This window comes from Schistocerca americana, chromosome X (assembly GCF_021461395.2).
Source record: "Schistocerca americana isolate TAMUIC-IGC-003095 chromosome X, iqSchAmer2.1, whole genome shotgun sequence".
NCBI lineage: Eukaryota > Metazoa > Arthropoda > Insecta > Orthoptera > Acrididae > Schistocerca > Schistocerca americana.
The window spans coordinates 421,956,058-421,983,310 of record NC_060130.1 but is presented as its reverse complement, the minus strand read 5'-3'; the positions used below and the strand labels follow the sequence as shown (position 1 = coordinate 421,983,310).

The following is a 27,253-nucleotide window of genomic DNA, read 5'->3' as shown; positions in this document are numbered from 1 at the left end:
ACTAAGAGCGAGAGCAGACTGAAGGCGACCACCAGGTGGCAGTTGCATACATAGACAGCATCTCACAGGTGGCACTGGAAGGTGTCTGCACAGCTACCGTGTGTGACCACTTGCCCGTGGTGTCTCCCCCTGGTGGCCACACTTCACAATAGTGGACACAGAGTGACTGTTACATCTACGTGCCAGTTGTGCAATGATGGCCGACACTGTAGACATCTGCTGGTGCTTGACATCTATGGGGTAGCCCAGTGAGTTAACACAGATAGGTATGATATTACCAAACTATCAGTTTAATAAGTGGTGGTTGCAAAATACAGATACAAATTATTTACAGAAAAATGGAAAAAAACGGTAGAAGTTGACCTCAGGAGTTTAAAAAAGTAGAAACAATCGAGGCAACACTGGTTTATCTTAGAAGATAGTTTAAGGAATGGTGAACACACATTTATAGCTGTTGTAGGTTTAGAGAAAGTTTTTGACAATGTTGCAAACACTGAAATTCTGAAGGCAGCAGGGGTAAAATACAGGGAGTGAAAGGTTACATACAACTTATACAGAAACCAGATGCCTCTTGTAACAGTAGAGGGGCATTAAAGGGAAGCAGTGGTTGAGAAGTTAGTTCAGACATGGTTTTAGCCTATTCCTGATGTTACTCAATTTGTACAATGAGCAAGCAGTAAATGAAACCAAAGAAAAATCTGAGATGGAATTAAAGTTCAGCAAGAAGAAGTAAAAACTTTGAGGCTTGCTGATGACATTGAAATTCTGTCAGAGATATGAAATGACTCGTAAGAGCAGTTGAAGAGAATGGACAGTGTCTTGCAATGAGGATACCAGATGGACATCAACAAAAGCAAAACAAGACAATGGAATGCAGTTAATTTAAATCATGCGAGGCTGAGGGAATTAGATTAGGAAATGAGATACTAAAAGTAATAAATGAGTTCAGCAATTTCGGCAGCAAAGTAACTAATGATGGACAAAATGGAGATGATATGAAATATAGACTGATAACGGCATGGAAAGTGTTTTCTGAAGAACAGGAATTTGTTAAAATCAGTATTATTTTTTCCTTGGCTAATCTCATTTTGTTATAATACATAATATTTATTTATTTATTTATTTAGCAACCAATAGATCACACATGTGATATAGGACTTGTCATTTGATTACAAGTAACACTAACACATAACAACACATACACATAATAAATGGACAAACATATACAAACAGCAAAACAAATTACATAAACATAGTATATAAGTAGTGTACAAGAACTTATTACACAAAAACAAAAGTACGTGCTCATGATAAACAATTACAGATCATGAACTACTCCTTATACACAAAACGTATTACAGATATTTAACAGATTTTTCATAAGTACCATAATTACAAAGTTGAAAACATAATTAAATTAGTTTAATTTTTTAAAAAAAAAAGTACAGGTTTCAATCCACAGTCTGAGACAGGTATTCATTTACACTGTAGTAGCATTTTTCCATCAAGTATTTTTTTTACTTCCCACTTGAAATTATTTTTGCCTTTCAATTCTTTAATTTGAGATGGAAGTGCATTTAAAAGCTTTATTCCTAAGTGGCTAACATGTTTCTGACTTCTAGTTTTTGCTACATAGGGAATGTGGAAGTCTTTAAAATGCCTTGTATTGTGATCATGGTAGCTTGAGTTGGTTTGGAGATCGCAGTTATTTTTACTGATAATTTCCAGGCATTTAAAAATATATATCAATGGTATTGTCAGTATCTTTAGTTGTCTGAATAAGGGTCTACAGTGAGTTTGTGGTGGGCTGTGTGTCATGATACAAATAGCTCTTTTTTGCATAATGAAAATGTCATTTAGTCTTGACCTGGTTTTTCCCCAAAAACTTATGCCATAGCTTGCAATTGATTGGAAATAACTAAAGTACACCACTCTAATACATTCCTTGCTACATACCTTGGATATTATTCTTAAGGCAAAACATGCTGAGCTAAGTTTCTGAGTAAGATATGCACTGTGTTCATTCCAGTTTAAATCTTGGTCAATTCGCATTCCCAGAAACTTGGTGTTGTACACTTTTTCTATTTGTTTGCTATCCAGCGTAAGGCACATATTTTCCCCTTGACACTTGCTTCCATACTGTATACAGTTTGTTTTCTTTGTATTTAATGTCAGCTTATTTGAATAAAACCATGACTGTATGTACGAGAGCATTTTTTCTGCTGTAGTACACAATGATTCTTTTATATCACTAATTATGATACTTGTGTCATCTGCAAATAGTAGAATTTCGGCTGAGCTGTCTGGAGTCTATATATCATTGATATACACTCCTGGAAATTGAAATAAGAACACCGTGAATTCATTGTCCCAGGAAGGGGAAACTTTATTGACACATTCCTGGGGTCAGATACATCACATGATCACACTGACAGAATCACAGGCACATAGACACAGGCAACAGAGCATGCACAATGTCGGCACTAGTACAGTGTATATCCACCTTTCGCAGCAATGCAGGCTGCTATTCTCCCATGGAGACGATCGTAGAGATGCTGGATGTAGTCCTGTGGAACGGCTTGCCATGCCATTTCCACCTGGTGCCTCAGTTGGACCAGCGTTCGTGCTGGACGTGCAGACCGCGTGAGACGACGCTTCATCCAGTCCCAAATGGGGGACAGATCCGGAGATCTTGCTGGCCAGGGTAGTTGACTTACACCTTCTAGAGCACGTTGGGTGGCACGGGATACATGCGGACGTGCATTGTCCTGTTGGAACAGCAAGTTCCCTTGCCGGTCTAGGAATGGTAGAACGATGGGTTTGATGACGGTTTGGATGTACCGTGCACTACTCAGTGTCCCCTCGACAATCACCAGTGGTGTACGGCCAGTGTAGGAGATCGCTCCCCACACCATGATGCCAGGTGTTGGCCCTGTGTGCCTCGGTCGTATGCAGTCCTGATTGTGGCGCTCACCTGCACGGCGCCAAACACGCATACGACCATCATTGGCACCAAGGCAGAAGCGACTCTCATCGCTGAAGACGACACGTCTCCACTCGTCCCTCCATTCACGCCTGTCGCGACACCACTGGAGGCGGGCTGCACGATGTTGGGGCGTGAGCGGAAGACGGCCTAACGGTGTGTGGGACCGTAGCCCAGCTTCATGGAGACGGTTGCGAATGGTCCTCGCCGATACCCCAGGAGCAACAGTGTCCCTAATTTGCTGGAAAGTGGCGGTGCGGTCCCCTACGGCACTGCGTAGGATCCTACGGTCTTGGCGTGCATCCGTGCGTCGCTGCGGTCCGGTCCCAGGTCGACGGGCACGTGCACCTTCCGCCGACCACTGGCGACAACATCGATGTACTGTGGAGACCTCACACCCCATGTGTTGAGCAATTCGGCGGTACGTCCACCCGGCCTCCCGCATGCCCGCTATACGCCCTCGCTCAAAGTCCGTCAACTGCACATACGGTTCACGTCCACGCTGTCGCGGCATGCTACCAGTGTTAAAGACTGCGATGGAGCTCCGTATGCCACGGCAAACTGGCTGACACTGACGGCGGCGGTGCACAAATACTGCGCAGCTAGCGCCATTCGACGGCCAACACCGCGGTTCCTGGTGTGTCCGCTGTGCCGTGCGTGTGATCATTGCTTGTACAGCCCTCTCGCAGTGTCCGGAGCAAGTATGGTGGGTCTGACACACTGGTGTCAATGTGTTCTTTTTTCCATTTCCAGGAGTGTAAATTAGAAATAATAATGGGCCCAGAATGCTGCCTTGTGGAACACCTATTTCAATTTGTTTTGGTTCAGATATGAGTTTAAAATTGTGAAGATTGTTGGATGACATCAGCTCAATACAATAGTTACTCAAAATATCAGATTTCTTATTCAGGTAAGGCTTCCCAAAATTTAATTCAAAAAAATGGCTCTGAGCACTATGGGACTCAACTGCTGAGGTCATTAGTCCCCTAGAACTTAGAACTAGTTAAACCTAACTAACCTAAGGACATCACAAACATCCATGCCCGAGGCAGGATTCGAACCTGCGACCGTAGCGGTCTTGCGGTTCCAGACTACAGCGCCTTTAACCGCACGGCCACTTCGGCCGGCCAAAAATTTAATTATTCACTGTGCAATCTGACAGCACTAGTATAGTAAGTCAACATGAGTCTGTTTAATTTAAAGAAATATTCATGATTTGCTTTACATGCAAACCAAGTAGCAGTGAAATTTTTAGTGAACAAGAAGTTGGTTTCTAAATTGCTATAGCTCATTAGAAAGCCCTCATTTTCCTCTCTCCAACCAACATTTTACTTTTCCCAAAAACTTTTATATGTCAAAATCTATTTGTATTCAATCTTTCAGTGTTCAACAACGTTTGACTCTTCAAATGTAACTATTTCCAAAATTCAGTACCACAAACTTATAGCCATGATTTTTTTGGTACCAAAAATGCAAATTTTCAGTAAAATTACTTGTTAGTTTCTTAATTAATTGAGTTAGGAAATTTCACTTGATACGAACTTTTTGATTGTCTCAAGGGATCCGTGTTTACATTGAAATCACCCTCATAATGTAGTACCAACAATTCAGCAGTTTTCTAGTTATACTGCTTTTGCTTAAACATACCTATGTCATTTGCTATTGGTTCTTTGTTCCTTTTAATTCACTGATTTTTATATCAATATCTGAAATGTAATAGTTCTGTATTTAAACAAATTGTAACTTTGTGTATTACACACGACCAAAAACAGTTGCAGTTGCAGTTCTTGAGGCAGTCTGTGGTTAGTTAGCATAATGAAAAGTTACTGTGTCTGCGAAAGGCAACTGAAATGATAACTATTCAGTTCATTAGTGCTGAACTGTTAACATGTGAATCTACTATTTCTATCAGAGTCTTACAAAGTAATGTGTTAGCCTGCCTCCAGTGAACTACGTGATATGAGGGTCGTCCACAAAGTAAGTTTCATTTCTATTTCTATCCGTGGCAGCGCTATGATCGCAGTTCCAAGTGCACGAAGCAGTTACTCTGACTCAAGGAAAAGACACGCTGCTGCTGACGTGTGCTTTGTAGTGCTTCTTTATAATGTCAGCCGTACTTGAAAATGCCACCGCGTGTGAAATCAGACCTGTGATTCCTTTTCTAAATGCAAAGAAAGTTAAACCAAAGGAAATTCACAGGCAAATCTGTGAGGTTTATGGACAAAATGCTATGAGTGATTCAATGGTTAGAAGATCGGTCGGACTGTTCAATGAAGGTTGTGATAAAGAGCACAATGAAGAATGAAGCGGACACCCGTCTGTGGTTACTGATGAACTGGTTCACACAATTGAAGAGAAGATTAAGCACAACCGTAAGTTTACACTTAGTGCTTTTGCTATAGAAGTTCCACAAATCACCTAAAATCTGTCCTTGGTGCTCAACATTTCAACGATGGTGACTACCTGAAAGAACATGTTACCACATGGTTGAATACACAGGTGGCAACCTTCTATAAAGAAGGCATACAAAAACTTGTGTCACACTATGATACGCACTTACAAAATTTCAAAAGCTATGTAGAAAAGTAGTTTAACAGTTGTAGATTTTTGTACAATAATTATTTTTTCTGTATCTGTACACCATTGTTTTATATAACCAAATGGAACTTACTTTGTGGACAACCCTCATATTTTGATAGCTGGCATAGCTTACTGATCTGTAACAAACATTCAGGCTCCTGCATGTTATAAACCTGACCATCAAAAACAGGAAAATTGTGTCAATAAATATGAAGAGCTTAATAATCAGTTGTGGCTATGTTGTGTACTTTATTTAATAAATGTTGATCAAGTCCGTTAATAGTGGGTAGCTAACCAAAAAAGGTGTCTTATGAAATACCTGAGGTGCAGCTCCAGGTCAGTAAAGATACATTTGTGGCCCCAACAGAGGAAATTTTTCAATTGGGGACACAGTGAAAAGAAATTGTGAATATTAAGGTGACAGAGTGGCAGTGAACTATGTACAATCAAGTGTTTAAAATACAATCCATGACACACAAAGTGAAGCATGCAGAAGACACAGATGTATCTTACACACACACACACACACACACACACACACACACACACACACACACACACACACACACACACGTCAGACATCCCACATGCTTACTGTACTTTTTGGACTATAGGACACATTTTTTCTTCAAAAAATTGCCTCCAAAATTCAGATGTGTCTTATACTAAAAATTAATATAAAATTTGATGCTGCAGGTAACCTATTTCTATCTGGCAATATTGGATTCAACTGGTAGAAGCAGTGCACCAATGTGACAAACATGAGTTGTGGGGATGCACAAGGTTACAAACACTGTCTCTCTCCTGGCCCCCCATCAAAAACCTAGAACACTGTCTAACCTATGATGTGTCATTGCAATCTATGGTACCAGTAAACTTGAACTGAAAGTGATTTGTAACAGTATTATACTTTTTTTAGTGGCTGGTTTCATAATGGAGAAAAATAAAAGGTATTCATATGATGCGGGGTATAAATTGGAAGTAATAGCATATGTATAAGAACATGGAAACACAGGAGCTGAGCAGCATTTTGGCCCTCCAGCAACAGAAAATACCATTTGCGAGTTTTGGGCTAGTAAAGAAGAACTGAAAAAATAAGGAAGACTAAATGTGCAAATAGAGGACTGAATGCAAAATGGCCAAAACTAGAACATCATGTATTGAAATGGATTCAAGGTCACCATAAAAATGGCATTGGAATTAATACAAAAATGATACAAATACATGCTCGAAAACTAGCACCACAGTGGAACTTGACAAACTTTAAGGGCGGAGTTGGTTGGTGTTACAGGTTTATGAAGCATCACGGACTTAGCATGCGAACCAAAATGTCACAAGAGTATGAAGAGAAGATATTATCTTTCCATCGCTTTATTATTCAACACTGGAAGAAAACCAGTGTGGAACAAGCCAAACAGCAAATATGGACAAAACTTCTGACATTTGATGTGCTGAGTATCAGAACTGTTGCCATGAAAGGGGCTAAAACTGTAACTATAAATATAAATGGACATGAAAAAATGAACTACACTGTTGTGTGCAGAACACTGCCAAAACATTCTGAAATACTGTCAGATGATGTTATTCACATGCATGACAAGGGTTGGATGGACAAGACTGGCATGAAATTATGGATTAACAGAGTCTTGCAGAGAAGGGAAGGTGTTTTATTGAAGAAGAGTTCTCTTCTTGTGATAGATCAGTGTAGTATTCACTTGGAAATTTCTGTGAAAGAGAGATTGTGTCTGGGAAATACAGAGCTCACTGTTATTCCTGCAGGACTTACTTCACAACTGCCACTTCTTGATGTCTCAATAAATAAACCATTTAAAGTGCATATGAGAGAGGAATGGAACAAATGGATGATAGATGAAATCCAACATGAATTCACACCAATGGGAGCTTTAAAATGACCTACAATCAAACAAGTGTGTCAGTGGATAAACAGTCATGATCTATAGTGAGAGAAGACATTATTGTTAAATCTTTCAAGGAGTGTGGCAGTAAGACCATCTTATATATGAAGAGGACAATGATGATGATGATGATGATGATGTCAATGATGATGAGGAGGAGGAGGAAGAAAAAGAGGAAGAAGAAAGTTCAGATGACAATTTTCAGAGATTTTTTTTAGTTTGGCTTTGCATCCAGTAATAAAACGTCAAAATGTTATTTTTTTTAACTGATTAAAAATTATAGTCCATTAAATATAGTATGTGTTACCTCTCATGCACCAGTACTGTGGTGCCATTTTTTCAACAGGGCAATGCTCATACACACATGGCACATATCTTTATGAACAGTCTGCTTGATTTTGAGGAACTCTAGCAGCTGGCAGTATTCCCGGATCTGTCTCCATCAGAAAATATGAGACACCAGCTCGAATATCACATCCATCCCTGTGCCAGTATCCAGGATATCAGAGAAAATTTACAACAGTTATTATCAGCTTGCCTCAACAGAGGCTATAACTGCTTTATGACATCCTTCTGAACCAAACCAGTGCACGCATCCAGGCCTGACAGGATGCAATGTCATGTTGATAATTGGGCCCCCACTGCTATTTTCTTTGTAAATTTGACTCCAGGCTGTAATCACTGAAACAACATCACATTCTCTCTCAACCCATGAAGTTTCATTTGATTTCCTCCTCTCCTTCTGGGTGCTTCACTTTTTTGTCAGGCAGTGCAGATTTATATTCTAAGGCAAAAATGACTGAAGTTTGTTAAGTCTTGGAAAAATGGCCACAAACCAATGCGTCTCTTATTTTCTAAAACAATTATATTACTATCAATTGGATTTAGAGCCCTTATAAGCCACACACTTTTCACTCCTTTTCAAATTAATTTTTCTTGTAGAGCAGATATAGGTGAGAATGCTCCACATAAAATAATGGACACCACAAATACCAATGATCTACATTTTTTTGCCAGATGTAGGCACATCAAAACACACATCCACACAGCACTGTGGTAGATCTGTACCACTGACCAAAGAGATTCCTAAGTGTGTTGCACGACTGCTGATAGGTTGCCATGAAGACTGCCCCACCCTCTCTCCATGATGTGCAGGTCATAAGGGGTGGAACAGTGATCCTGCTCAACTTCACACAGGTGTGGACCATTTCTCACTGCACTGGACAGTGGAGTGTGAGTTATTGGTAACAGTCAAAAAAATTGTACTGTGTGAGGTAAGGTAGAAGCCAATGAGGTTGTGCAAAACAAGAGTGAAGATTAGAGTTGGCAAGTGGTGGAGGCTGAAGTTACAGAGAGGAGAGAGTGTGAAAGTACTGTCTGTGTGTTGCTCTGGTGGTGGAAGCTGGGGCTGAGCAAGATTTTGGAGAGCTGAGACAGTGAGGCACCCACCTGCTGAAAAACATTTGACAAAAGTCTGTATTGTCAGAAGCATGCTCTCTGGCGGTGTTCCATCACGGACACATTGCTCACCTTGTTGTCCGTACACCACAGGTAGGTCATTGGTTAGTCTGAATGAGAGCTCCTCGGTTCAGAACTGTCACATGACCATTCATGCTATAATTTCACTGTCATCCACGTTAATGTGCAGAATATCATCTATGTGGCTATTGGTACTTCTAGGTATGCTGAGTGGCGTCCACACCAGTTTAAATCTGCTGACCGTAGCAGTAGTCAGTTTGCCGTGCAGCAAAATGTCAAAGGTACGAACAGCCCATCTCATAACTGTGTGAAGTCCTCAGTTGCATGGGTGTAATGCTGGTCAGGCAGTATCATCACGCAGAATTATGTGGTCAAAAATTTTCTAGGATCCATGAGCCTGCAGGGGTGATATATCATTAGGTGTGGAATATGTTGTTTAACTTTGAGGGCAAACTGTGGTAACTGTCTGTAGGCAATGGCGATGGTCCCATGAAATCCGCTGAAAGGGTGAGAATTTCTCTGTAAAGGAATTCCATGAGGGATGCACCAAGATCTTCTCTATATGCCTTATGCACAGCTAAAAGAACTCATGGCAAGGTGTTTGTCCATTTCCAAGATAGCAGTTTTTAGATTTTGTTGCCATCATTATACAAGACCATTACTTTTTGGGTGGTACGGTGATTTTCAAAGTCACTGGACACTGCGAAAATGACAGAGTTCTATAAAAGGTGGTGATTTAAATTGACTGTCTTGGTCTGTTGTTGTTGTGACAGGGCAACTGAAACCAGAAATCCATAGGTTGACAAATGCTTTTACAGTGGTTTCAGCAGTGATGCCCCGAAAACTTCAACCCAGTGTGTTACCGCTCTCAGTTGCTGAAAGCATAAATGTTAACCATTTGAATCGGGGAGGGGGGGGGGGGGGCAGTGTGGTCTAAGTGGACATGCTGAAACTGGCCCTCAGTTCATGGTTGTGCATGCCACCCTATTTTGGAGCACTGGTCGGCAGTGCACACTTACCTTCAGGATTTGCAGTCTTCCTTGACATTTGTTGACATTTGGCTAGACAAAGCAGTGTGTAACAAGCTTTGTTGTTGGATGAGTCTCAGGGCATGAATGCCCATAGGATTTATCAAAATTGGCTCATCTCTGGGTGAGCATTACCAATGGACAAAGGTGGTTATGGGAGACTTTGTATAGAACTTGTTTTGAAGAGCCAATGAAGTCGTGGCATTCAATGCACAATTCAGTTGAGTTGTCATATAGGAGTTCATATAACAGTGCATCCTCTAGCTGCACTGTTGCAAGTTATTCAATGTCAGTATCTGTTTCGAGAGCATTTCCCTATGAAAGGAAATCAACCATAACATTGTTCGTGCCCTGTAGATGTTGGACATCTGTTATGAATTGCATGATGAAGTCCAAATGGCAGAAGCACCATGTGTTTTTTCACAGTGTTTCAACTAGAATCAGCTAATGAACAGTGATCAACATAGACTCTCACGGGTATAGTGACTCTGGGCCACCTAGAATACTTACAGACATGCTGTCTGACTTTGAACTTAGTTATTGACTGCTTTTTCAAGGTCATGCATGGTGTCACTGATGACCTTGGACTCATGACATCATCAGTGATATCATCCTTCACTGATCACTTTGTGCTTTATGTGCCCTCCTCCCTCTCCCTTTCCCAAGTAATCAGTGTGTACTATTAAAATTGCGTCAGTTTACTTTATTTATGTACAGACTAATTGTTTGCTTTATAACCTCCCTCCTCTTTTTTAACCACTCAAATAGCACAGTATTAAAAATCCAAGATGATGAAATCAGACCAATTGTGTGTTATATACCCCCTCCTCCCTCTCCTCTTTTCCCAGCCAATCAGAGCATATTATTAGAAAATGGTGTCAGATATGTAGTAAATATTACATAACCACAACTTGAAAGTCTCATTATCTCCTTGAATGTCAAAGATACACATTATTTCCTTAAAAGTCAATCTGAAAAACTCTACTTCCTTTAAACTCAAAGATTTTCATTATTTACAGCATAAAAATGGTGTCAAATTACATTATTTACATGCAGGAAATTGTATGCAATATACACCTACCCCCTCCACATTCCAGCACAATATTAAAAATCCAAGTTGATGGAACTAGACCAACTGTGTGCTTTACACCACAGGCTCCCTTCTTGCTAAAAGCAAGCACTAAACACATAATAGTAAATGCTAATCACTATGTGGTAAATGCTAAAAGCTTAATGCTAAATGGCAAACACTAAACAGTAAGGCTGTACCTACCAGACAATCCATTTAGGAGCGAGAATATAACTTTAAGGAAACAGGAAGTCTTTTTTAAAAACAAAATCAGATTGACGTCTCAGGAACTGTTTGAACAGCTCATGGAAACATTCCTCAGAAGTCCACAAAAGTAAATGTCTTGTGCCAGTCATGACCTGGGAATTCCAAAGCCAACTGTTTGGAGAGTGTTGAGGAAATGCCTGCAAATGAAACCGTATACAGTTCAGCTGCTCCAAACCATTACACATGATGAGAAACATTTGCAAAAATGGTTTTGCACTGATATCCTGTTGCAGACTCACTCTTACACTTGTATAACTTAATCATGCCAAATACCTTCTCTGCTTGTCTAATAGCCCTGTTCCTGTAGATCACTATAACAAAAGAAACTACTTGAGACCGAGTGAGGTGGCGCAGTGGTTAGACACTGGACTCGCATTCGGGAGGACGAAGGTTCAATCCCGCGTCCGGCCATCCTGATTTAGGTTTTCCGTGATTTCCCTAAATCGCTCCAGGCAAATGCCGGGATGGTTCCTTTCAAAGGGCACGGCCGACTTCCTTCCCTGTCCTTCCCTAATCCGATGAGACCGATGACCTCGCTGTCTGGTCTCCTTCCCCGAACCAACCAACCAACCAACTACTTGAGTTGCTGTTTCCATTCATATAATACCTTACCTCAGTGCAAACATTTTTTTCAATCACTTCAAAGTGACTATACCATTTTGAATAACTTTGTACAATAATTTCATTATATAAAAATTTTCGTTGGGGATATTACATTTTATACTGTCATACACATTTGAAATATGTGAATTTAATGCACATCCTACATCATCCTCCATGCTTTATACAGCACTGTCTACTGTAGCCAATAGTCTCTTCTAATTTGAGTACATATTTGAAACAACTCCATTGGACAACCAAGATATTACTGTTGCATCTGCATTAATGAAACTGAATAACATTTTGCATACAAACTGTGTAAATAATGAATATGTATCTTTAATCCAGCTACCTACCAGATTCTCATACTCAAACAGAAACAATTCTGTGTAGAAAATATATTCGTACCATTTGTACACTACAAAAAGCAACATAGTGTTCAGAATCAGTAAAGAATTCTCTCTGAAGTGACTGTATTATTTGCTCACTGATGTCTGTAAAAGCTTTTAGATGACCAATGACTTTGTATGTGAGAGCTAAACACTCTTGCAAATAAAATGACAGACTCCTTTTAAAGATGTGATACTGTATTAACATCTTCCACTATGTGATACTTTGTGAATAGGAACTGGCATTTTTAGATACATGAACAATTGTGTATCAATCTTTCCAAAGTTGATTGTATCCATGTTATTTTTTCTTCCCTATTATATGGTGTGTTTTTCACTCAGTATTGGATGGCACCACTCTTTTTCCAATGTTGACAGTCTTAAGGTGCATATTGCACTCCACAGACACTTGAAATTCTGTAACATGGAATCCCTGATTTCATGTATTACAGCAGTACCTGTAGTATTAACATCTTTTACAAAGACAGAGACTATGATGTTAATTCTCCAAAAGCTCTGCACTAAACGATAGCTTCAAAGCAATTTTTTTTCTTCAGGTTTTATAGTATGCCTCTTTGCAATCAGCATAAAAAATACGATTAGCAGACATTATTCTGAAAGTTTCTTCTTATCTTGTTTATAACACACATTTCCCAAGGAAAGAGGACTCCTCCTCGAGATATTCCTGGAAAAACAACCTCTCTCCTTTTGTAGATGTGTGTGCTGGAGAGAAAAATAGATTAAGCCAACAGACCTCGCTTCTCCACTACAGAACTCTGCATACAAAAAAGAAATGGTGATAAAAATATTTGTTTGATGAGTGTGTCATGATAATTAACGTGGTAGTGCACTTGTCTTAGGTCCAATGCAAGTTATTAAGATGGTGTCCATTAAAACTGAAAACGTAAATGTGTGTGATATAAATGATGTTTAACATAGTAACAAGTATAGGAAGTGTCAAAAAAGTGTTGAAAGGACTGAATTGTACACAGTGCAACATCTGGCTGCATGAAAAATGTACAGGAATCAACCTTAAATGCCTGGATGAAACAACGACATGACAATGTAAATTGTGCATCACAGAAACCGCGAACAACACAAACTAGACTTACAACTAAAAAGTAAAATAATTAAAAACCTTCAAAAACAGTTACATGATCAAAACAATGAAGTATCGGCATGAGTGATGATCTGCTGGCATCATCAGATTTGAACAAAATGCATTCTCAAAACAAAGTCTATTTTTGTGTTTCCTAAAAGATATGGCACAGTCATATCCCTGGAACATGATATCTTACTTTCAAATAAATCTGAAGTGCTAGACTTTGTTGCAAATGGCAAAAACAGTGAATGTACTGTTTCCAAAAAATGTATGTGTTGTTGATAATAGATATACAAGTGTATGATCTAAAAGCAGTAAGAATCACAAAGAGAGGAAAAAAGTAACTGTAATGGCAGATGGCATGGCCATGGATTTGTTCATCTTCTCAATTAACTGCCCACACTAAATGCAAGTGCATTCATAAGGCCTGGCACTTCTATGCCCAAAATAAGTAAACATGTGTGGTCAAAAAACTGATAGTAATACTTGTAAAATATAAAAATTGCTGAGTTCAGATATTTGGTGATATTAACATAGACATTAGGTGTAAGACAAAACATGTGAAGCACCTATTACACACATTAAGTTCACTCAACTTCTACAGTTTAAGTGACAAACCCATCAGACTCAATGCATGCTTAGATAATATAATTTGCAACTTTCAGCCAAATAAAACTGAATTTCGTACTTTAAATCTTGAGATATCATATCATGCAGGGCTATGCTTAGGCACCCTCTAAACAACAGACTGGACAGGTCTTCAACTGAACCAGGAAGAGTGATCAGACCAATCAATGAACGTAAACTGAATCATTTAACAACCAATTTTACTCATATAAAATGTAATATAGTACTCACTAATGATATCTCAGTCAATGAATCAAAAAAGAAATTTTTAGAATTATTAGTAGAAAATTCTGACTCATGATGTCCAAAATATCACAAAAAAACACACAAAGCAGAACTGGTGTAATAAACTAAAAGAACTGAGAAACTGGTTCATGTCACACCTACGATGACTTAGGGAAGAAATGATGGTGCACTATGACATACTGGAACAGAGTCAAACTAAGAAGGAAATTTAGAGAGCAGCAAGAAGGGTGTATATTTCAGAAATTAGAGCAGCCAAGAGGAAAGCCCATGACAATTACGTACTTGATTTGACAAGTAAGTGTAAAGCAGCATGGAAATTTAACAACACACAGAGAAGCTCTGAAAATAAGCACAACAACATTCCAAGTCAACCAACCACCTTACATGCATACTTTACCAGTTCTGGCTCACATAAAAATTTCACTGAAGATGCAAACAAAGCTGTAGTTTCGTTCCCAGCTTCAGGTATTAAGCAACATAACCAAGTTCCACTGGTTTCGTGTATCCTACAGACAGGCTAGTGAAGTAATTGCAAAACTTAGCAACTCAAAAGCAGAAGATTTCTACAGAATTTCAAATTATGTAATAAAAAATGTAAAGAAAGAATTTCTACTGCCACTGACCACCACCATCAAGCAAATGCCACATGAAAGAATCTTCCCAAATTGTCTAAAAATGGCTATTGTAACACTTATCCATAAGAGATGTGATAAAGCATCTCCTGATAACTATTGTCCCATCTCACTCATACCAATCACATAAAAAATTATAGAATATTGTGTGCACAAACAGATGAACCAGCACTTCAAGTAAAATAATCTCACAATATGATTTCAGATCTTATTTTTCCACTGTCAAAACAGCTGAAATTATCATCACAAAAACATATGATTCTTTTAAACTAACAAAAAAACAACTTGTGCAACTCTTCTACTTTTGAGGAAAGCTTTTGATACTGCCCCCTATACTACACTTAATGAAAAGCTCAAGTACTATGGAGTTGGAGAAAATGCTCTTCAGGTTATTGAGTCATACCTAAGCAACAAAGAGCAGATGGTAACTACACTCCTGGAAATTGAAATAAGAACACCGTGAATTCATTGTCCCAGGAAGGGGAAACTTTATTGACACATTCCTGGGGTCAGATACATCACATGATCACACTGACAGAACCACAGGCACATAGACACAGGCAACAGAGCATGCACAATGTCGGCACTAGTACAGTGTATATCCACCTTCCGCAGCAATGCAGGCTGCTATTCTCCCATGGAGACGATCGTAGAGATGCTGGATGTAGTCCTGTGGAACGGCTTGCTATGCCATTTCCACCTGGCGCCTCAGTTGGACCAGCGTTCGTGCTGGACGTGCAGACCGCATGAGACGACGCTTCATCCAGTCCCAAATGGGGGACAGATCCGGAGATCTTGCTGGCCAGGGTAGTTGACTTACACCTTCTAGAGCACGTTGGGTGGCACGGGATACATGCGGACGTGCATTGTCCTGTTGGAACAGCAAGTTCCCTTGCCGGTCTAGGAATGGTAGAACGATGGGTTCGATGACGGTTTGGATGTACCGTGCACTATTCAGTGTCCCCTCGACGATCACCAGTGGTGTACGGCCAGTGTAGGAGATCGCTCCCCACACCATGATGCCGGGTGTTGGCCCTGTGTGCCTCGGTCGTATGCAGTCCTGATTGTGGCGCTCACCTGCACGGCGCCAAACACGCATACGACCATCATTGGCACCAAGGCAGAAGCGACTCTCATCGCTGAAGACGACACGTCTCCATTCGTCCCTCCATTCACGCCTGTCGCGACACCACTGGAGGCGGGCTGCACGATGTTGGGGCGTGAGCGGAAGACGGCCTAACGGTGTGCGGGACCGTAGCCCAGCTTCATGGAGACGGTCGCGAATGGTCCTCGCCGATACCCCAGGAGCAACAGTGTCCCTAATTTGCTGGGAAGTGGCAGTGCGGTCCCCTACGGCACTGCGTAGGATCCTACGGTCTTGGCGTGCATCCGTGCGTCGCTGCGGTCCGGTCCCAGGTCGACGGGCATGTGCAGCTTCCGCCGACCACTGGCGACAACATCGATGTACTGTGGAGACCTCACGCCCCACGTGTTGAGCAATTCGGCGGTACGTCCACCCGGCCTCCCGCATGCCCACTATACGCCCTCGCTCAAAGTCCGTCAACTGCACATACGGTTCACGTCCACGCTGTCGCGGCATGCTACCAGTGTTAAAGACTGCGATGGAGCTCCGTATGCCACAGCAAACTGGCTGACACTGACGGCGGCGGTGCACAAATGCTGCGCAGCTAGCGCCATTCGACGGCCAACACCGCGGTTCCTGGTGTGTCCGCTGCGCCGTGCGTGTGATCATTGCTTGTACAGCCCTCTCGCAGTGTCCGGAGCAAGTATGGTGGGTCTGACACACTGGTGTCAATGTGTTCTTTTTTCCATTTCCAGGAGTGTATAAGTAACCAAAAGTCAGGTTCATTACCTGTTACAAAAGGTGTTCCACAGGGCTCAGAAGTGGGTCCATTCCTGTTCGTTGTATATATAAATGACTTACCCTCATTCTTGCCATGTCAGGTGGTATAATATTGAGAGGATACATCTCTAATCACGCAAGTTGATGATCTAGAGGAGCAGCAACGTAATGTAGATATAGCAACGGACCAATACACTAACTGGTTCCAGGCATATTATTTGCAAATTAATAACAATTAAACTGAAGACATTGTGTTCAATTTAAGTGTCTCCACTGAAGATAAAAAAATAATCAAACTGTTATGGTAACTGCCCCAGCTCAATGGGCAAAAAAACGGTTATCAGATGTATAGCAGCACTTACTCAAAGAGAATCTTGTAAAGAACACTTCATAGAGCACAATATTATGACAGGCCCTAGCCTCTATATGTATGGTTGACTTCTCATTATTAAAGAGAATTTAAATAATTTTAACCTTAGGATGTCTGTACATCAATACAACACAAGAACTGGACAAACAATTCATATACCCTACAGTAGGCTAGCTAAGATTCACAACAGCAACAAATATCTACGCCCCAGGTTTTTCATTAGACTGCCAAAAGTTGCCCATTCTGTTTCCTAAAGCAAATTTAAAATTGTTCTAGCAAAGTGGTTTAAGAAGGAAGCACACTACCCCACAAAGGAGTATGAGGGATCAGATTTAAGTTACTTAAAGTACTTACTATTATCATACTAAGTTGTAATAAATCACTCATTACAAGATTCCTACATATAATTATAATATTCACATTATACATAACAATGTGTCAACAAAGTAAATATCATGAAATTTTTATGTAGCTATGTCTCTTAGCTACATCTGTAAATAATTACACCAATAACATGTAAAATATTCGAAGGTGAATACATTCTAAATTCTAAAATTATAAATTCCAAGCCCTCTCAGCACTGGCTGCGGCCTTGTGACAGAAAAGCTACAGTTTTCTCTCTTGCAGACCATTACTGTGCTTGCTTGCTCAGCTCATACTATGCACTGTTGGCATAAAACTGGTTCAGTAATTTGGCTAATATTTTTACTACTTCTGCAGAAGCAGATACGATCTCTCACCATCTTTTTCCATACAACAAAGTGTGTTGTTCAATCCAGATCAATACATATGTGGACTGTTTCCAAACCTGCAAAATTAACTTTTTGCAGGATTTTTTAACAAATGGAATGTCTCTGTGTGCAGTTTCCCAGTCACTGACTCACGTATTTTTGAAAGCCATTATGAACATCAGACCATAATCAAAACAGTCTTATTATTCCATAAACCTGCAGCAACAACCTACTTCATCTTTTCTAAATCTTCTACAGCCCATTTTCTACCCACTTGAAACATAACAGGATGACCATCACATGGTTTTATTCAACAACCATGTAACGCAAAAGTAGAGCTTCCCTTTGGGTCTCATTCATTTCCACTCTTTAATCTGTACTACAGTGTGCCATGTGGTATTTTAAACATTTTAGCTGCCTTCTAATTGATAAACCAGCAGAAACTGCTTGTTTTGTAGTGCACAAATCTTCAGTAATCCATTTTGTACCCATCCGGAAAATAAAATGGATAAGATTTTTTTTTTTTTTTTTTTTTTTTTTTTTTTTTTTTTTTTTTTTTTTTTTTTTTTTTTTGAGCACTACCATGTGGTTTTATTCGATGACTATACGATTCAGAGTAGCACTTGTCTTCGAGTCCAATTCATTTCCACTCTTCAGTATGTCTCACAGTGTGTTAGCATGAATTTTGAATTTCTCAGCAGCTTTTTGGATAAATAAACCTGCAACAACTGCCTTTTGCAGTCCATTTACTGCCAATCTGAAACATAAAGAAAATAGGGACCATGCCTTGGTTTCACTCAACAACAACAACTATGTGATGCAAAAAAGTAATGCTTACCTTAATGTTGTGTATAATCAATAGTATAAGGTAAGTGATCTGTACTAGCACTTTTTGCTCGCTCAGTGTCCATTCAGCAACTACATGTTGCAAAAAGTAGCCACTTAGAGACTGAGGCGCACATGCTGAAGTGAGACACATGAAGACATTAAAAGCAATGTATTATGAAAGCAGAAGGTGATGAAGAAGAGAGGACTACACTGAGGAAGATAAAGATTGCACTGAAGTGGAAGAAGAAGAAGAAGAAGAAGAAGAAGAAGAAGAAGAAGAAGAAGCTGATACATTCACAGTTGCAATATTGTCTCCAACAAATCACCAGCACATACTGACACAAATAAATTGGCAGAGCTATTAGTTGTTTTGCTGGCTTTGAAAGCAGTGGGCAATAATTCACGATAATGAAATAATGTCTACTGAAGAACAACTTCACAAAACATTGATTATTGTATAAAAGTTTACGATTTCAGACAAAAATACTAGAATTAAAGACTCAATTCAGAAAAGTCCACCAAATTATTCATTTGTGGATCAAACAGCATGCAGGTTTCTGTAGAAGAATTTTAAAATATTTAGAGTAAGTAATAGCGAGTATATGGAGTGAAGGAAAAAATAAGCACACACTATTTGACACTATACAAAATAACAGATGCACGTAATCTTGCCTCACTTTCAAGGACACCGCCATGCCTACTGCTGTTGCCGGGACATGAGTTCTTGTCTTCCGTCATTACATTGTGATCATCCTCTCTGGATAAAGCAAATAAATATGGACGTGGTTTGCATTGGAATTATTTTTTAATGCCGAACATCTCATATGGTTCTATAGAGCATTGTAGTCAACAGAAGAAACAGCTAAGTGTGATAAACCTTTTCTTCTCTCTCTCTCTCTCTTGTCATGCAAGTGTCTCACTTCACTTAGGGTTATCTGTTTTGTGCAAAATAGGTGTTTCCAGAAATGTTTATGCACAATCCCTGATTCAGCACACAAGATAAGAAGTTCCTGCTAATTCAGTAGGGAGGCATACTATAAAAGCTTGAGAAAACTCACTCAGAAGCTATCAGTTGACACTGAACATTTGGAGACACAATGTCTGCTGTAATACATGAGAGCAAGGATTCCACGTTACAGAACCTGAAGTCTATGGAACCCAGCATGCATTGTAAGACTCTCAGTGTTGGAAAAAGAGAGGCATCATCTGATACTAATGGCAAAATGCACCATCACCAGATATGGAACAATGGTGTTGGTTCATCTGGAGGACTGCAAGATGTGTCTACTATCAAGACTCACAACCATCAGTTATGCTAAACTCGACTTCATCAACAGTGATAAAGTGTGGAAGATGTTAATACAGTATCAGATCTCTAAAAGAAGATGGTTGTTTTATGCGCAAGAACATTTAGTTCTCACATACAAAGCCACTGGTGATCCGAAAGCTTTTATAGAAGTCATCAAATTGATAATACAATTTCTTCAGATATAGTATTTTACCAATTCTGAACACCATGTTGTTTTTTGAAGAGTAGAATATGTACAAGTGTATTTACTACACAGAACTGTTTCTGTTCCAGTACAAGAAGCTGGCAGATAACAGCACGAAAGATATATTATTCATAGTGTACACAATTTGCCTGCAAAATGGTATTCAGTGCCATTTCGAATTCATTAATGCAGATGCAGCAATGAAATGTTGGTTGTCTGATGGAGCTGTTCCAAATATCTACTCAAATTGTGACAGTATAAAATGTAATAGTTCCCTGTGAAATTTTTTATGTAATAAAATTATTATAAATTGTTTGTTTCTCCTTTTATTCCTCAGTAATATGCTTAAATAATAAGGTAATTCTGATACAGTTTTATCTGAGACAAGAAATGATTACTGGACATCATGTGTGCACAGTACTTTTGGTGTAAGAAATGTGAAGATTTATATGTGTGTAAATGATCCATAACTTTTTGATCTTGGAATCACTTAGTATTATGCCAGATGTGTGCTTATACACACAATCATCTTTGACTTTCACAGAAATGATGTAACTTGACACCATCATAAATTTTCATAGAGAACCGTTATTATACTTACTGTGATCAGAGATGGTCAGTGACCAATGATGACCGGTAATAAACAGACGCAATGCATTACATGCTAGGCATTTACCATTAGCATTTAGCCTTTACCTTTAAGCATTTACTGTTTGGTGTTTACTATTTAGCATTTAATGTTAAACTTTTAGCATTTAGCATTTACCCTATGGAGATTAGGGGATACCTTTATGCATTTAGGGTTTACTGTTAACGTTTATTAGAAAGGAGCCTGTGGTGTAAAGCACACAGTTGATCTATTTTCATCAACTTGGATCATTAATACTGTGCTGGAAACTGGAGGAGGTGGGTTTATAATGCACTCAATTGGTTTGTAAATAAGTAATGTACTTGACACATTTTTAAACTGTAAATAATGAATATCTTTCACTTTTAAGGAAATAACGAGTCTTTCAAGTTGTGGTTATGTAATATTTACTACAAATCAGATGTCATTTTCCAATACTTTGTTCTGATTGGTTGGAAAAAGAGAAAAGGAGGAGGATTTCTAATAGTGTGCCATATGGCTGGTTGGAAATAAAGAGGAGGGAGATTGTAAAGTACACAATTGGCCTGTACATAAATAATGTAATTTGACACAATTTTAATTGCACACACTGATTGGTTGGAAAGAGGAGAGGAAGGTGAGTCTGTAAAGTGCAAAACTGGACCCTGTTTCTATATAAGGAGAGGAGGAGTTCATATTAACACAGTTGGGATATTTTCATCATCATGAATTTTTAATACCACAGCATGATTGGCTGGAGATAAGGAGTACTGCCCTGTGATTGGCTGGAGATAAGGAGTACTGCCCTGTGATTGCTTGGAGATATGAAGAGGAGGATATGGTTTTCAGTTTTCCACTAATGTAATATGGCAATTTCTGCTAACTTGGACTGTTTAATACTGTATTCTGATTGGCTGGAAATAAGGAAAAACTGGTTTGAGATCATTGTTGTGTTCCTTTTGGGAAGCAGAGAAAACTAATGTGTCAGCCAAGCAAGCATAGCAGAAGGGAAACATGAAAATTGAATTTTCTATACATCTTTGCTGTAACTTTGTTGCATATTTTAAGTCCATATGACAAATCAATAAATTCACATAGTCTGAAATTGGTGATCATACCTGTATTTTAAATGTCTTCTGGGTTCATATGAACATTTTTTTTTTACAAACCAATACACTGAACACTGAGGTGCCTGTCAAATAATGAGTTAAGTCCTCATTGATGAGAGGATAACTGTCCAGTATTGCGCAGAAGTTTAGTGCCCAATAATTGTCAGTTCAGAGCTAGCCTATGCACCTTATGTGGGCTGGACTGAATAAGTTGTTCTAAGTGTATATGTGCAGCTTTTAATTTGTCACATATAACATGGTTCTCTTCACGCAGGTGAACTGTTTCCTTCTGTATGTCAAAGTATTGCTGAGTAGATCATTGTAATTTCAGAGCAGATGACAAGAATTCTTGTAGTATCTGTTGATAGTGCTTGTATGGGTCAACAGAATTAACCATTTGCGAGCTGAGGTCTGTAGTCATTGGTTGCATGAGTGACAGTGGTGTGCCAATAATTCTAGTCACAGAAATTCCACAACTGTGGTGTAGAAGAATTCCATGAGCCAAATTGGGACAGGGATGAAAAAGTCTTAGAAAGTCAGCCCCTGGTACTGGTTTGTTGACATCAACAATGAAAAATTTTGAAGGGAATGTGTCTTCTAAGCTGAAGTCCAAGGTCTGAGGCATGGTTCCATACACTGCAGTGTTTGAATTATTTGCTGTATCGATTTGAATGGTGTATAAAGTTTTTTCTTTCAGTGGTAGATCACAGACTTCAGACCCCATGTCAATAAGAAAATATTCATTGTAAGTGCAGTCCAGGATGTGGAGTCTGCTGCACAAGACAGTGTGCAACAAGATCAGCTCACATGTTTAGTGACTTGAACTGGTGCAATGATCATTCTTCTTGGTGAGTAGGCACAGGGTGCAGTGCTATTGCAAGTTTTATCATCAAAATGCATGTGAAACCAGCAGAGGCATGGTGGCCGTTGTTTGGCAGCATGTGGAATGTTGCTGCCTGCTGATGGTCTCTCTATTTTGACCATCTGAAGGTCAGTGCCTGAGGGGGCGGGAGTGACATCATTCTTGATCATGACTGTGCTCGGCATTGTTTGGCAGCCTGTTGCTGCATCATAGTATGGTTGCCAACTGAGGCAAGGCTGGTCATTGTTGTACAATCAGTCTAGGAATTTTCACTGTTGTAACTGCACTTGAAGTCTGTTTGCCAAAATTAATTTCTTCTCTAATGCCTTGTTCTCATGCGAAATCATTGCTAGCTGTAATTAGGGAGGCAACTTTTCAATCCACAGTTCCCATAGAATGCAATCTGGCATGAGTGTTACATCAAGGAAAGTTCAGAAACGTATAAGGAATCGCAAAAGTATCCTCGTGTCCAAACATGCATTGTAAATAATCTGATGCAACTGTTGTTCTGGCCTTTAGGTGAGATGCTGGATCAGCACTGTCTTCACCATGTCAAATTTGTTGGTAGGCAGGGGGTAACAAAATAGCATCAATCATGAAATCAGCATAGTTGCCAATATGGCACAGTAATGTGACGAACAGAGCTGGCAATGTGAATGAACTCAGCAGAATCATAGGCGATGTGGTAGATGCAACACAATCGAGTGACATTAGTCCATTCTGTCCATGACAGCTTGTTGAAAGGTGTCTTTCTTGTGTATTTAAGTGTGGCATTCATAACCAAAATCACCCAGAAGGTCAGTAACTGGCACAAAGGTCAGGTATGTGAGGGTCATCATTGACATCACTGACACCGCACAAGAAAATTTCACTTTCATGTTTAATGAAGGCAAGAGTTGTCTCTGTTGCAGTGGAGAAATGAACTCAACACTGTATACATCATAGTCCTCTAATTGCTTCAGCCCTAAGGTTGCATGAAGGCTCCATTGTTGCTGCAACCAAGATGAGTCCAAGAACATGAAATACTTCATAGCCGATAGTGCCATTTGATGCAGAGTCACCACTGCAGAGCTGACACATGTGAGGATACTCCACATAGAATAATGGAGACCACAAATACCAATAATCTACACTTTATTGCAAATTTCACACACATCCAACTCTGTGCATGTGCAGCAGCAACTAGCAACAAAATGGGTCAAAGGTTGTTGCTGTGGTAGAGCTGTAGCCCTGGCCAAAGAGTTCCCTCACTGGACCACATGTCTGCTGCTATGTTCTAACATTCCCTACCCCTCTTTATTACTAAACAAAAAAATCTCATATAATGTTCAAACATTATTGTCCTCTTTACAATAGATCTCTTTACATCATCAAACTTTTTATTTTATTTTTCAACAGCTTGATGTGTATACTCCTTTATCTTGTTTATAATTTTTCCATCAGACTCATCTTCCATTTTTTGTGAAATGGTTTTATTTCCTTGCAAAATGTTTTATCTCTTCTGGGTATTCGCTAATATCAAATATCTACACCATATTTTTCTTTCTTAGTACAAATTTTCAGTTTTTGTAAATCTACTGTAGCTGTCTGTATATTGATAACATACCTCAGTCATACTGTCATATTTTGGTTTCATAATATTATAATGGAAATCATACATTAATTCTTTTAGTAAAGCTAGCCACAAATATTGGTTTATGAAACTCAATTCCTGCCCTTTGCATATGTATCTGTGCTAGATTTCTCTTAAAAAATTGTTCAGCTATCAAAATTAGGTTTAACAATACATTTTTCACATTTTTTTGGAATCGGATACCAATTTTATACTCTGTCTGTTTCTTATTTTTTCTATAGTTTTTTCAAAATACTGCATCACTCATCAGTTTGTAGAAATTGTTATCAATATTACTTGTAGACTGTTTTCATCTGCATATTCAAATTTCTGCATTTCTTTAATCAATTATATTGGTTAAAATCTACGGATCTTTGTTAACTTAAACACAAGTTTAAATGCTGTTTTAAGCTGCTATAATGTACTAAAAATTTATTTTAATTACACACTGTTGCAAACAGTTTAGTTTCATTTACACTGAAAATTGTTTTATTTTCTAGACAAGTGGAAGATCTTCGTGTTAATCATGTAATCCTTTTGGTTATTCTAAGCTGACTTCTGTTTTGATTCTTTATCTCTGCCACATTCCTCCATAGACACATTATTCATTTTTATGCATATCTTATAATATTATCGAATTTCATCTCCGTTTACAATCCAGTACCATATACTAATCATCTAAAATATATAACATTTGTTTAATAATATTAAGGAATGTGTCCAAACTTAATCCAGGGGCTGTATCATATCAAGACGGATCAAAACTACATGTTCTCTTAATGATATGAAATTAATTGGCAGATAACAGAACATTAGTTCTAGGTACAAAACAGGTTTTCCTGTATTTATATTACATTTTTCTCATATCAGTTTATAATGTTCATAACCTTAATCACTTATGTCACTTTTGTTAAGTTTACTATATAAATTTTGGGGGGGTAGTTGACTTTCGTCAGACCTATTACACTTATCCATACAATCGTAGGGCTAAACACTTTTCCTTAAAACTGCATCCATTTTCTCCTTTCCTCATTTTAGATTTCTCTGACGTATGTGATAATTTATCTAGAGATGAAGCCATAAATCTAAAAGTGTCAAGGAATTTAATTCTCAGTGACTTGAAAAAGTGTCTAGTAATTTAATTTTTAATGTTGTCTGTGCTTTGACAAAATTAATATATTTTTCTTCAGTAGTGGCTATTAAATGAGTTTTTTCCTTTATTGTATCCTAGCCCATTAATATAGATAAATCAAAGTTGACTAAATATCTGCATACAAAGTTAGGTAACTGATAACTTAATTTGTAGTAACTATGTGCTGCACTCAAATTTCCAGGTAAGCGAGCTTGATCCTTTAGTTTTTGTAGGTATTCTCTCTCATGCATTCTCGTATTATAAATGTGAAAGTAACTCTCTCTTCTGTGGTGTCATGACTAAACTGTAGAATCAATTTCAGTAAAATTTGGTGTGGATGAAGCTTGAACCCTGGGGAAGAACATGGGCTACTTTAGAAAGCAAAAAAAGAATCGACCCCTAAGAGGATGAATTAGAGGATGGAACAATTGTTTTACATCAGTGATAACAAACTAGGTCAAAAAATTATTGAATTTGTTGCATTATGCACAATTTGTATAATGTATAGCTAGTTCAAGAGTATGATGCATAGATGCACACTCCTGCCCACAATCTCCGTAAAAACTGCCAATGCTGTTCATTCCACAGCATAGATAGAGGGGCGGGGGATGCACAACATGAGCTAAGCATTACATAATAGATAGACATGAGGGGGTAGCTGACATTCTGCTTGCAACAGTTTACTTACTCACAGTCAGTCATGATAACAAAACTGCTGATATGCGAGCACAGTGACGGGTAACCGTTAGTTCTCAATAAGATTCATAAATTAATTTTTATTTCTCTCTAAGTTTTCCTTAAATCTGTTGACCTTTTATACTGTTTTTTAAAAATTTTAGATTTGTTTTCCAAATTCTTTACATTTTGTTTGTGTTGTTTTCCATTCTTCGTACCTTTTATCAATTCTATCAATTCTTACTTATTTTCCATTAATATTTCCTCACAATCCGACTACTATATGAGTAGATTTTTTTTTTACTTTCAATTTTTTCCACCTTATTCTTCAGTTTTACTAAGGAATTAGACATTTCATTCAAATTTCCATCACAAATATGACATGTCTTAGCAGTAGAATACGATGCCTTTGCTTTCCTTATGGATTCATTGTTTGAATTTGTGAATGCATTTTCCCACTTTCTTTCCATTTTTAATCATGACCATAAAGTTTTTCACTGCATTATGAGTTCTACATACAGCGGTATCTGTACCATATCTGTGAGCATATTTCATTTTATAACAAAGCCTGATGGTGTCTGAATTTTTCCCATTTTTATGAGACTGGCTATGTATTTTCAATTCAATTTCGTCACTTTTCAGTTTGATTGCTACAAACTCTTTTTTCAATACACCTTCAAAATCTGAAAAAAAAATTCAATACAATCTTCAATTTAGGTTGATAGATTCAAAGCTTTAATTATTCTCCTATTCTAGGGGTTTCAACTCTAACAGATACATTCTTTCAACAATTTTCTACTTGATTACCAAATTTTTCTTGTGAGTAGGGTAACACACAGTCGGACTCATTCCTTGTGATTTGTAATTTACTTTGGTAACAGGGTTGAGCAATCTTTAATTCAAAAATAGCGTTAACTTCCACCGTTTTCCTTAAGTACAACAGATTGATACGTTTACCTTTCTTAATCTATGTAATGCTTGGAGGGCAAGCACAATTTTCTTCAGTAAACAAGTATATGCCAACTGGTATCCCATCTTTTGGTTCAGGTTCT

At 38.6% G+C, this 27,253-nt stretch overlaps 1 long non-coding RNA gene across 1 annotated transcript; it reads right to left on the bottom strand.

The window, feature by feature from the left end:
- Window positions 1-27,253, bottom strand: LOC124555598. The gene is made up of 3 exons (XR_006968569.1): window positions 27,159-27,253; window positions 11,260-11,459; window positions 1-233 (listed from the first exon to the last, which is right to left on the bottom strand). It is a non-coding gene; the product is annotated as an uncharacterized LOC124555598 (long non-coding RNA).